Consider the following 11683-nt stretch of genomic DNA (forward strand, 5'->3'; position numbering starts at 1 on the left):
TTAAGCAAATGGGTAAGAGGTTTCACCGGGAATAAATCCTCTTCGGGTGGATGTGTCCTATATTTTGGATTCTAAGGTTTTTGCCAAGATGTTTCACCGGGAATAATTCATCTTGGGGGTTTGAACTACAGATCTCTAATTAGGAAAGAGCCTTCACCGGGAAGACATTCTCAATCCTAGGTCATATTCCTATAATATATATATAGTTTAACTGTCCTAGGGTTTATACTCAAACGTAGTTCTAAACTAATATATATATGCACAGTTTATATTTGACAGTAATTTAAATAAAGAATGTAAATTGAAAGCTTGTAAAGCCTAACCTGGATGGAGTGGAGGCCTTTGGAGAAGTATGTACAGAGCCTCAACAATAATTGGTGGATAACAGTTGAATATATATATGATAAACAGTTAATGGTTTTTGAAAACAGAAGAAGTGAAGATGGACAAAGGTCACATAGGTATCTGAAGAGTTTCACCGGGAATAATGCCCTTCAAATACCAGAAGAATGTTTTGAAAACAGAAAGAAGATTTTGAAAATACAGTTTTGAAAACAAGCTAAGAAGAGAAGGTGTTTGGGACTTACACTCTATTAGAGGCCCAGTACTTTACAGTACTGGTTACAAAAGCAGTTTGAAAATGATTTGAAATGGTATAAGGTTTTGTTGTTTGAAAACCTTAATCATCCATTTAATCGGAGACTGGTAATAACTTTGAAAATTGACAAAAGTCAACTTCATTAAGGTAAAGAATAAAGATCTATGCCTAATTAGGACTTAAACAAATAGGGTTTTATCATGAGCTTTTTCACAAAATAGGTTAAAATAAAATGACAATATATATTTAAAGTATTTAAGAAAACACTTAAAAACATACTATTTTAAACCTAATTAAAATACATGAAATAAATAATATTTTTTATGATTTTTTGATTATTCACAAAATAGATATATTAAATGACAAGTGTGTGAAAAATGAAGTGAAAATAAATTAATTTGATAGGTTAAATAATTGGTTGAAGTTGTGAAGAAATCAAATGGAAAAAAGTGGTAAAAAATAGGGTTTTGTCACCAACCAGGTTTGAACCCACGCCCTTTATGTTACCAGCCCAAAACAACACCACTGAGCCAACGCGCGCTTAGTGACAATGACACACACCCATTTGGTTATTGTAACACCCCTCTAAATAACCCGTGGCAATTAAACAAATTATTAAATCAGAGTAACATGTAGAGAGGTATCACAATTCATAAATAACAAAAATACACGTCACATAAGTCATGCATCATTGGAACACCTGAAAATCATAACTCATTATCCAAACCATGTTCTACGCAGCGGAAAAATACCACATCAAGTCTACATTATTACTAAATGTATCAGACTTCAACCAAAACAGATAAATATAGAGTTACAATCAAAACTACAAACAAACGTTCCCAGTGTTACAACTACCAGAGCATGACACCTGACGCTAACTAAAAACACTGACTCATGAGCTAATCCTCACCGAGTCGAACAGCTGCTATCCTCAGTCTGAAAATGACAACATGTAAGGGTGAGTCTCGTCATAATTAACAAATGTTATAAGGTTATAAAGCAATAACACGTCACAGTTGCATCATTCACCCAATTGTTTCATAAACAAACAATCAAAACAAAACAAATAACAACCAACGCATCATCAGCATTTACAACACTGGAATACCTCCAATCATGTCATAAATCATGCATATGAATGAACTGACACTATGCATGTGGTACCAACGTCATCCAATGGGAATAACCCATGACCGATCTATCATCATCCAGATACGGCCCTGCCAGCACAGATTCCACACAATGGGAATCATGCCCTTCACTGATCCAACACTTCCCTTATGGATACAGTATCAACAATGCACATGAATGAATGCAACATATATAACATACTTATATCATTATCATCATCATCCTCAATAATCATCATCATTCAAGTATGTTCATATATATTAACATCATTCAACCACAATTCTATCATCATCATGTCGAAAACATGCACATATTTGCTACAATCATCATCATCATCAAGAATTAGCAACATATATTATCATCATTCTAAAACCAGTCAAATCATCATCACATAGATCGTTTAATAAGGTTCATTTAGCCCAAAACGGCGCATCAAATGAACCAACGGTTAGAAAGTTATGCCTCTTTGAACTTTCTTAAAATATCACAAAACATCAACAGCACGCGGCGCCATCACACATTCGCGGCGCGGAACGAATCGAAACAACGCCTTCGCGGCGCGGCCACATGTTCGCGGCGCGGAACGAATCGGAACAACGCCTTCGCGGCGCGGTCACCTGTTCGCGGCGCGTACTGAACGCAACAAGACTTCCTGACCTTCTGCCTTCAGGTTCGCGGCGCCTCCCCTATGTACGCGGCGCGAACCGCGATTCTAAAAACCCCAATCTGCAGAAAAAAACAGCATTCCATGTATCCCAAACACCCCAACACATACCAGTGCGAACATGGAGAATTAGAATGCACAAACAACACAAATTACGTCTCGTAATGCACCAAATATACATCAATTGAGATTATAACAACACATACATCATAGATTCAAACACAGGGGTCAAATATCATACAATTGACACAATCCCTAAACCTATCATATGACTCAATTGATCCGAATTCTACATCTATTCAGCATTACCAACCCCTAACCCGATAATAGATGATAATCAGACAAGTCCCCCCTTACCTTAGATAATTCTGGATTCTTGGTCTCTCCCTCTATCGTTCTCCTTCACGTTCTTCGTTCTTCAGACTTCTTTCTTTCACGCTCTTTCTTTTTCCCAATTCCAATGTTTATGAAATAATAAAATTAGAAAAAGGTTTTTCAGAATTACCCCCCCCTTCTTCCTCTATTTCCACATATGGCCCAAAAGCCAAAACCTCATTTATTCATTATTTCCACAATTTCTTTAATAATTCTAATTATTAATTCAATAATAAAATTAAATTAATATTAAAATTATACGGGCGTTACAACTCTCCCCCACTAAAAGAGTTTTCGTCCTCGAAAACATACCTCAAGCAAAGAGCTCCGGATAGGAATCTTTCATCTGGCTCTCTAGCTCCCAGGTAACATTCCCTTCAGCTGGTCCTCCCCAAGCTACTCTGACTAAAGCTATTTCCTTGCCACGCAATTGCTTCAGTCTTCTATCTTCAATCCTCACAGGCAATGTTTCAACCGTTAAGTTGTCTTTTACCTGTACATCGTCTACTTGGATCACATGGGACGGATCTGAAATGTACTTCCTCAATTGAGACACATGAAACACGTCGTGCAAGTTTGCAAGCATCGGCGGCAAAGCGACACGATATGCCAATTCTCCCACCTTTTCAGAAATTTGGAACGGTCCAATAAAACGCGGAGTCAACTTCCTTGACTTCAATGCCCGACCAATTCCTGTCATAGGAGTAACTCTCATAAACACATGATCTCCCTCTTGAAACTCAAGTGTCTTCCTTCTTTTATCATAGTAACTCTTCTGACGACTCTGAGAAGCTCTCATCTTCTCCTGAATCATCTTAATCTTCTCCGTAGTCTGTTGTACAATTTCTGGCCCAATCACAGCACTCTCACCAGATTCATACCAACACAACGGCGTCCTACATCTCCTACCATACAAAGCCTCAAACGGAGCCATACCAATACTCGAATGATAACTATTGTTGTAAGTAAACTCGATCAAAGGCAGATAGCTATCCCAAGTACCTCCTTTTTCCAGCACACAAGCACGTAACAAATCTTCTAACGACTGTATTGTCCTCTCCGTCTGTCCATCCGTCTGCGGATGATAAGCAGAACTCAACCTCAGTTTAGTACCTAAAGCCTTCTGCAAACCTTCCCAGAACTTAGACGTAAACCTCGGATCTCTGTCTGACACGATACTTGAAGGAATACCATGAAGACTAACTATCTTCTCGATATACAACTGAGCTAGCTTCTCCATCGGATAATCCATCCTCACCGGTATAAAATGTGCAGATTTCGTCAACCTGTCTACCACGACCCAGATAGCTTCACAATTCTTGCCAGTCCTCGGCAAACCCGACACAAAATCCATTGATATGCTATCCCACTTCCACTCAGGGATAAACATCGGTTGCATAAACCCAGACGGTTTCTGATGCTCAATCTTTGACTTCTGGCAAATTAAACAAGAGTACACAAACTCGGCAATTTCTTTCTTCATTCTCGGCCACCAAAACAACTTTTTCAAATCATGATACATCTTGGTAGCACCAGGATGAATACTCAACCCACTACGGTGTCCTTCTTCTAAAATACGTTTCCGGAGTTCAACAATATCAGGGACACACACTCGATCACCAAACCTCAGTATACCATTTTCATCAATTCTAAATTCACCACCCTTGCCTTGATTAATCAAAGTCAACTTATCTATTAACTCAACATCATCTTTCTGACCCTCTCTGATCTCTTCAAGAATGCCACTAGTCAACTTCAACATACCCAATTTGACACTAGTAGGAGTCCCTTCACATACCAAACTCAAGTCTCTGAATTGTTCAATCAAATCCAATTCCTTCACCATTAGCATAGACATATGCAAGGTTTTCCTACTCAATGCATCAGCAACAACGTTTGCCTTACCCGGATGGTAATTCAAACCAAAATCATAATCTTTCAGGAATTCTAACCATCTTCTCTGCCTCATATTCAACTCTTTCTGGTCAAAGAGATACTTCAGGCTCTTATGATCACTGAATACCTCAAATCTTGAACCATACAAATAGTGTCGCCACAACTTCAAAACGAACACTACAGCTGCCAACTCCAAATCATGAGTCGGATAATTCCTCTCATGTACTTTAAGTTGTCTCGACACATAAGCAACTACTTGCTGATTTTGCATTAACACACCACCTAAACCCATTAGTGATGCGTCACAATAAACCACAAATGATTCTGTCGGACTTGGCAAAATCAAGATAGGAGAACTAGTCAATCTCCTCTTGAGCTCTTGGAATCCTTCTTCACACTTTGCATCCCAAATAAAGGCTTGTCCCTTCCTGGTCAGTTTAGTTAACGGCAATGCTAACTTTGCAAATCCTTCAATAAACTTCCTGTAATAACCTGCAAGGCCAAGAAAACTACGAATCTCTGATACTGACTTCGGAGCTTCCCACTGAGACACGGCTTCTATCTTTGTAGGATCAACAGCAATACCATTCTTAGAAATCACATGTCCAAGAAAACTAACTTCTTCTAACCAAAATTCACACTTCGACAGTTTGGCAAAAAGTTGCTTCTCCTTCAACAGTTCTAACACAGTTCTGAGGTGTTCGGCATGTTCTTCCTCATTCTTAGAATATATCAGGATATCGTCGATAAATACCACCACAAACTTGTCGAGATAAGGATGAAATATTCTGTTCATATACTCCATAAAAACACCAGGTGCATTAGTAACTCCAAACGGCATTACAGAATACTCATAATGTCCATACCTTGTTCTAAAAGCAGTCTTCTGAATGTCATCATCTTTCACACGTATCTGGTGATACCCAGACCTCAAATCAATTTTACTAAATACCCGCGCTCCAACCAACTGATCCATCAAATCATCAATCCTCGGAAATGGATACCGATTCTTGATAGTAACCTTGTTCAATTGTCTGTAATCTACGCACAGCCTCATCGAACCCTCTTTCTTCTTTACTAGTAACACAGGCGCACCCCACGGAGAAACACTAGGACGAATAAATTTCTTCTCCAGCAATTCTTCTAACTGCTTCTTCAGTTCGGCTAGCTCAGACGGCGACATACGGTACGGTGCCATCGACACTGGACTGGTTCCCGGAATCAAATCAATAGAAAACTCCACTTCTCTTTCCGGTGGTAATTCATTTACATCTTCAGGAAAAACTTCTGGAAATTCACACACCACAGGTAATTCGCTACTAGCCACCTTTTCTTTCACATTCATCATTGCGAACAACATAAATACTGTTGCACCATCTCCGATAGCCTCATTCACCTGCCTAGCTGTCATTTCCAGATTATCAGCACAACCCTCTTCAGGAAAAATTACCGTCTTCTCAAAACAGTTGATATGAACACGGTTGAACTCCAACCAGTTCATTCCCAGGATTACATCAAGTTCTTTCAACGGAAGGCGCACTAAGTCCATTCCGAATTCTCTACCAAAAATATCAATCGGACAATTCAAGCATGCAGACGAAGTAGTTACTGAACCCGACGCAGGAGTGTCAATAATCATACTTCCATTTATGTCAGATATCTCAAGATTTAACCTCGTAGCACAGTCCAAAGAAATAAAAGAATGAGTTGCTCCAGTATCAATAATCGCAACTAAAGGTGTGCCATGAATGAAACACATACCTTTAATCAATCTGTCCTCTGGAGTAGTCTCTGACCCGGTCAAAGCAAAAACTTTTCCTCCCGATTGGTTCTTCTTTGGCTTAGGACAATTAGGACTGATGTGACCCTCTTCACCACAGTTGTAACAAGTCACAACCCTCTTCTTACAATCAGCCGCGACATGACCCACTTCCTCACACTTGAAGCACTTCTTCTGGTTCAGCTTACACTCATTCCTACGATGTCCCATCTCACCACAATTGTAGCATCTGATACGAGCACTGGAATCTCCCCCACTGGGTTTCTTCCAATCAACAGGTTTACCTCTACCATATGGTTTACCTCTGTCCATAGGCTTCTTCCCCTTTCTGTCAACCAACTCGCGAGAGTGAGATGACTTCAGCTTGACGCTATCTTCCTCAAAAATCCTGCTACAATCCACCAGATCAACAAATCTCCGGATCCTCTGGTACCTGATACCCTGTTTGATCTCATCACGAAGGCCATTCTCAAACTTGACACATTTTGAGAATTCACTGGCTTCGTCGTTGTTGTAGTGCACATAGTACTTTGCCAGTTCCACAAACTTGGCAGCATACTCTGGTACAGTCATGTTACCTTGAAAATACAGAGTAACATGTAGAGAGGTATCACAATTCATAAATAACAAAAATACACGTCACATAAGTCATGCATCATTGGAACACCTGAAAATCATAACTCATTATCCAAACCATGTTCTACGCAGCGGAAAAATACCACATCAAGTCTACATTATTACTAAATGTATCAGACTTCAACCAAAACAGATAAATATAGAGTTACAATCAAAACTACAAACAAACGTTCCCAGTGTTACAACTACCAGAGCATGACACCTGACGCTAACTAAAAACACTGACTCATGAGCTAATCCTCACCGAGTCGAACAGCTGCTATCCTCAGTCTGAAAATGACAACATGTAAGGGTGAGTCTCGTCATAATTAACAAATGTTATAAGGTTATAAAGCAATAACACGTCACAGTTGCATCATTCACCCAATTGTTTCATAAACAGACAATCAAAACAAAACAAATAACAACCAACGCATCATCAGCATTTACAACACTGGAATACCTCCAATCATGTCATAAATCATGCATATGAATGAACTGACACTATGCATGTGGTACCAACGTCATCCAATGGGAATAACCCATGACCGATCTATCATCATCCAGATACGGCCCTGCCAGCACAGATTCCACACAATGGGAATCATGCCCTTCACTGATCCAACACTTCCCTTATGGATACAGTATCAACAATGCACATGAATGAATGCAACATATATAACATACTTATATCATAATCATCATCATCCTCAATAATCATCATCATTCAAGTATGTTCATATATATTAACATCATTCAACCACAATTCTATCATCATCATGTCGAAAACATGCACATATTTGCTACAATCATCATCATCATCAAGAATTAGCAACATATATTATCATCATTCTAAAACCAGTCAAATCATCATCACATAGATCGTTTAATAAGGTTCATTTAGCCCAAAACGGCGCATCAAATGAACCAACGGTTAGAAAGTTATGCCTCTTTGAACTTTCTTAAAATATCACAAAACATCAACAGCACGCGGCGCCATCACACATTCGCGGCGCGGAACGAATCGAAACAACGCCTTCGCGGCGCGGCCACATGTTCGCGGCGCGGAACGAATCGGAACAACGCCTTCGCGGCGCGGTCACCTGTTCGCGGCGCGTACTGAACGCAACAAGACTTCCTGACCTTCTGCCTTCAGGTTCGCGGCGCCTCCCCTATGTACGCGGCGCGAACCGCGATTCTAAAAATCCCAATCTGCAGAAAAAAACAGCATTCCATGTATCCCAAACACCCCAACACATACCAGTGCGAACATGGAGAATTAGAATGCACAAACAACACAAATTACGTCTCGTAATGCACCAAATATACATCAATTGAGATTATAACAACACATACATCATAGATTCAAACACAGGGGTCAAATATCATACAATTGACACAATCCCTAAACCTATCATATGACTCAATTGATCCGAATTCTACATCTATTCAGCATTACCAACCCCTAACCCGATAATAGATGATAATCAGACAAGTCCCCCCTTACCTTAGATAATTCTGGATTCTTGGTCTCTCCCTCTATCGTTCTCCTTCACGTTCTTCGTTCTTCAGACTTCTTTCTTTCACGCTCTTTCTTTTTCCCAATTCCACTGTTTATGAAATAATAAAATTAGAAAAAGGTTTTTCAGAATTACCCCCCCTTCTTCCTCTATTTCCACATATGGCCCAAAAGCCAAAACCTCATTTATTCATTATTTCCACAATTTCTTTAATAATTCTAATTATTAGTTCAATAATAAAATTAAATTAATATTAAAATTATACGGGCGTTACAGTTATGTTTCAAAACAAGTGGTAAATCATTGAAAAATAAAAGAATCAAAAAGTCTGGGGCGAGGGGGATTCGAACCCCAGACTTGAGGCATGAGGAGACTAAGGGCGTATGTGAGGCCACTAGGGCAAACGATGAATTCGTTTGTAAAACGCATACTACTCAAAATAAAATAAACCCTGCCCTTGGATTTGAATTTTGCGCGCCACAGCCATGGTCGTCTTCTTCCTCAAGCTCTCAAATTCTCAAATTTCTAACTCTCTGGTTTCTCAACTAAATGGCATGATGTAAACATCAATTTTGCTCTAAATTTCCTCACGAACTCAGATATGTAACTAACATTTATTTATATTAGCTATAGCTACCTAATTTCTCAGAGAACTCTAAGAACACATGAACCCTAAATTTGAAATTAAATGACAAACAAGATGAATAAATGAATGATGATAGAGGGTTTTCAATCCTCTGATGATGCTGAACAAGATAGAATCGAGCTATATCATAAAGAGTGCTTAAATTAAAGAGGTGGAGTTCAGAAACTTACCTCTGAAAATGGAGGTCGTGAGGATGATAGAGAGCAACTGGGCTTGTATGAATGATCCCAAAAGCTTCCTCGGGACTCAGTGATGCTAACTGAATGCTTGTTGTAACCTCAATCCTTCTGAATTGTTCTATGGACCTCCCTCGATTTGAGCTTCAAGTGAACATGGAGAGTGATGATTCTTGAGTTACAGATGAGCTGCAGCCATCTGAACAGCTTCACTACCTCCTATGGAACGTGCCTGGATGCTTGGCTCGATTGGAAACCTTCTGAATTGCACTATGGACCTTCAACTGCAACAGCTTCAAAGTGAGAGCAACAATGGTGTTCCTCCACTTACAGAAATGATCCAGGTGCTTGGATCACCTCAAATGACCTCCCTTGAGATGTTAGAATGCTTACTTTCCAAAGATAAGCTCTGGTTTGAAGAAAACGATTCTTCTTGCCAAAGAACTTTGAAAAACAATAAGCATGAGAAGAGAAAGAGAAAGCAAGGAATATGGTTGCTTTGGTGTGATTTTCTACTGAAGTATGCCCTCCTATTTATAGGCAAATGAATGCAGATCAATTGGCTGTGGTGAGCTTGCTTAATGAAAGAAATTTGGTTTCTTAGCCAAGAAGAAATTTTGAAAAGATCCTAAATGCAATGATGCATTTTCGGGCTAGCTTCCCCTATCCATTGATTCTATCTGATCTTGGGGAACATTTCAGATGCAAAGTGAGCTCTAATTGGTTGGTGAGAAGATTCCTTGGGTGATTCATCAATTTGCCATAAATTCACAAATGTAATCATTACATAATCACATGTTCTTGTTTTAGGAATCTTCTTCAATTATCATGGCATGGTGAAAATGAATGCATGGTATGTTTTCAGATGTGTTATGGGTCGTGTAGCATCCTTATTTGAGGTCATGTGCACAAAATTTCAAAGTTCCAAAATGATGCATGACCTATAATTTCACTTCATGAGGCCAACTTTGAACAAGCATAACTCTTAGCTCAAAATGAATTTGGAGAAGGTTGAACACAATTTAGAAAGCCCTAAACATCTACTTTAAATCATTAGTTTGGAGTTTCTTCAAAATCCTTTGGCAAATTTGTGAAAAATGAGGCCAAAGTTGGAAGAAAACTAGGTTAAAACACTTAGAAAAATTTCTAAGTGTTTATGACCTAAAACTCCAAAATTTCCAAAACTCTTAAATGATTGATCTTTTGAAAAAAGTTCCTTTGTAAGATGTTGTTTTATTTTGCAAGATCTACAACTTTCATGTTGGAAGTTTTTTGAGTTGTGTAGGTGAAATTTTGAGTTCCCACAGTGCCCTCAAAAACCCTAATTCCCGACTTTTTGCTCCTTGGTGAATCTCTTTGAATTTCTTTGGTCAAATGACTTTAATATCCATATATTGATGATATTGATCTTTGAAAGTCATGGTTTGACCAAAAATCTTAAAAGTCAAAGGTGAACCCATATAGTTGACTTTTTCCTGATAAAGTGAAAATTTGGACTTTTGTGTAGAATCAAGATCTTCTCCTCAAATGAATGATGTAAATGGATTATATTGAGGTAGTAGAGGTTCTTGAATCATGTCTTGAGTTTTGGATCCATGCCTCTGATTAAAAGTCAACTATCCTGGTGAATTAGGTCAAAAACCCTAATTGTCGACCATATGAAAATAATGACTGTAGACTTTGAATTGAGGTGTGATGTCCAGTGGATCTTGTCATATGAGCTATTTGAAGATGATTGATGTCTTTGAATGATCCCTGGGGCTTTTTAGGGTTTCCCAAAGGTGATCCCTGATTTTAGTCCTTGATAGGCTAAAAAACCCTAGTCTGGTGACCTGAGTAAACCTGTACTCAGATGACTGGGTGTCTAATCAATCATAGGTGAAATAATGAAGCTCTTGAGTCTTATGATTGTATTAGAGACTAATCCTTCTATGGATTGATCCTTTGCCTGAGTTTTCTTGTTTTTGAGCATCCTCGATTAAATGCCAGATGAAGAAGTGACTGCTCTGGGTACTTGCTTTGACCTGATGAAAATCCTAAAGATATGTCATCTCAGGGGGGTAAAAAATTAGGGTATGACAGATGCCCCTATTTAAGTTTCTTTTATCTGGAGGGAGAGAGATTGATATCTCGATCTCTCCTGCGTAAAAGAGACGTAAATATCGAGGAATGCCCGAATTTTGGGCGCTCCTGAGATGTTGTAATAGATAAAATCTTTGCATGACTTTGATCCCGTTGTCACACTCGGCGGGGATGAGGAGACAAACTCCTGTAGAAAT

This window comes from Vicia villosa, linkage group LG7 (genome assembly GCF_029867415.1).
Source record: "Vicia villosa cultivar HV-30 ecotype Madison, WI linkage group LG7, Vvil1.0, whole genome shotgun sequence".
In the NCBI taxonomy this organism is placed as follows: Eukaryota; Viridiplantae; Streptophyta; class Magnoliopsida; order Fabales; family Fabaceae; genus Vicia; species Vicia villosa.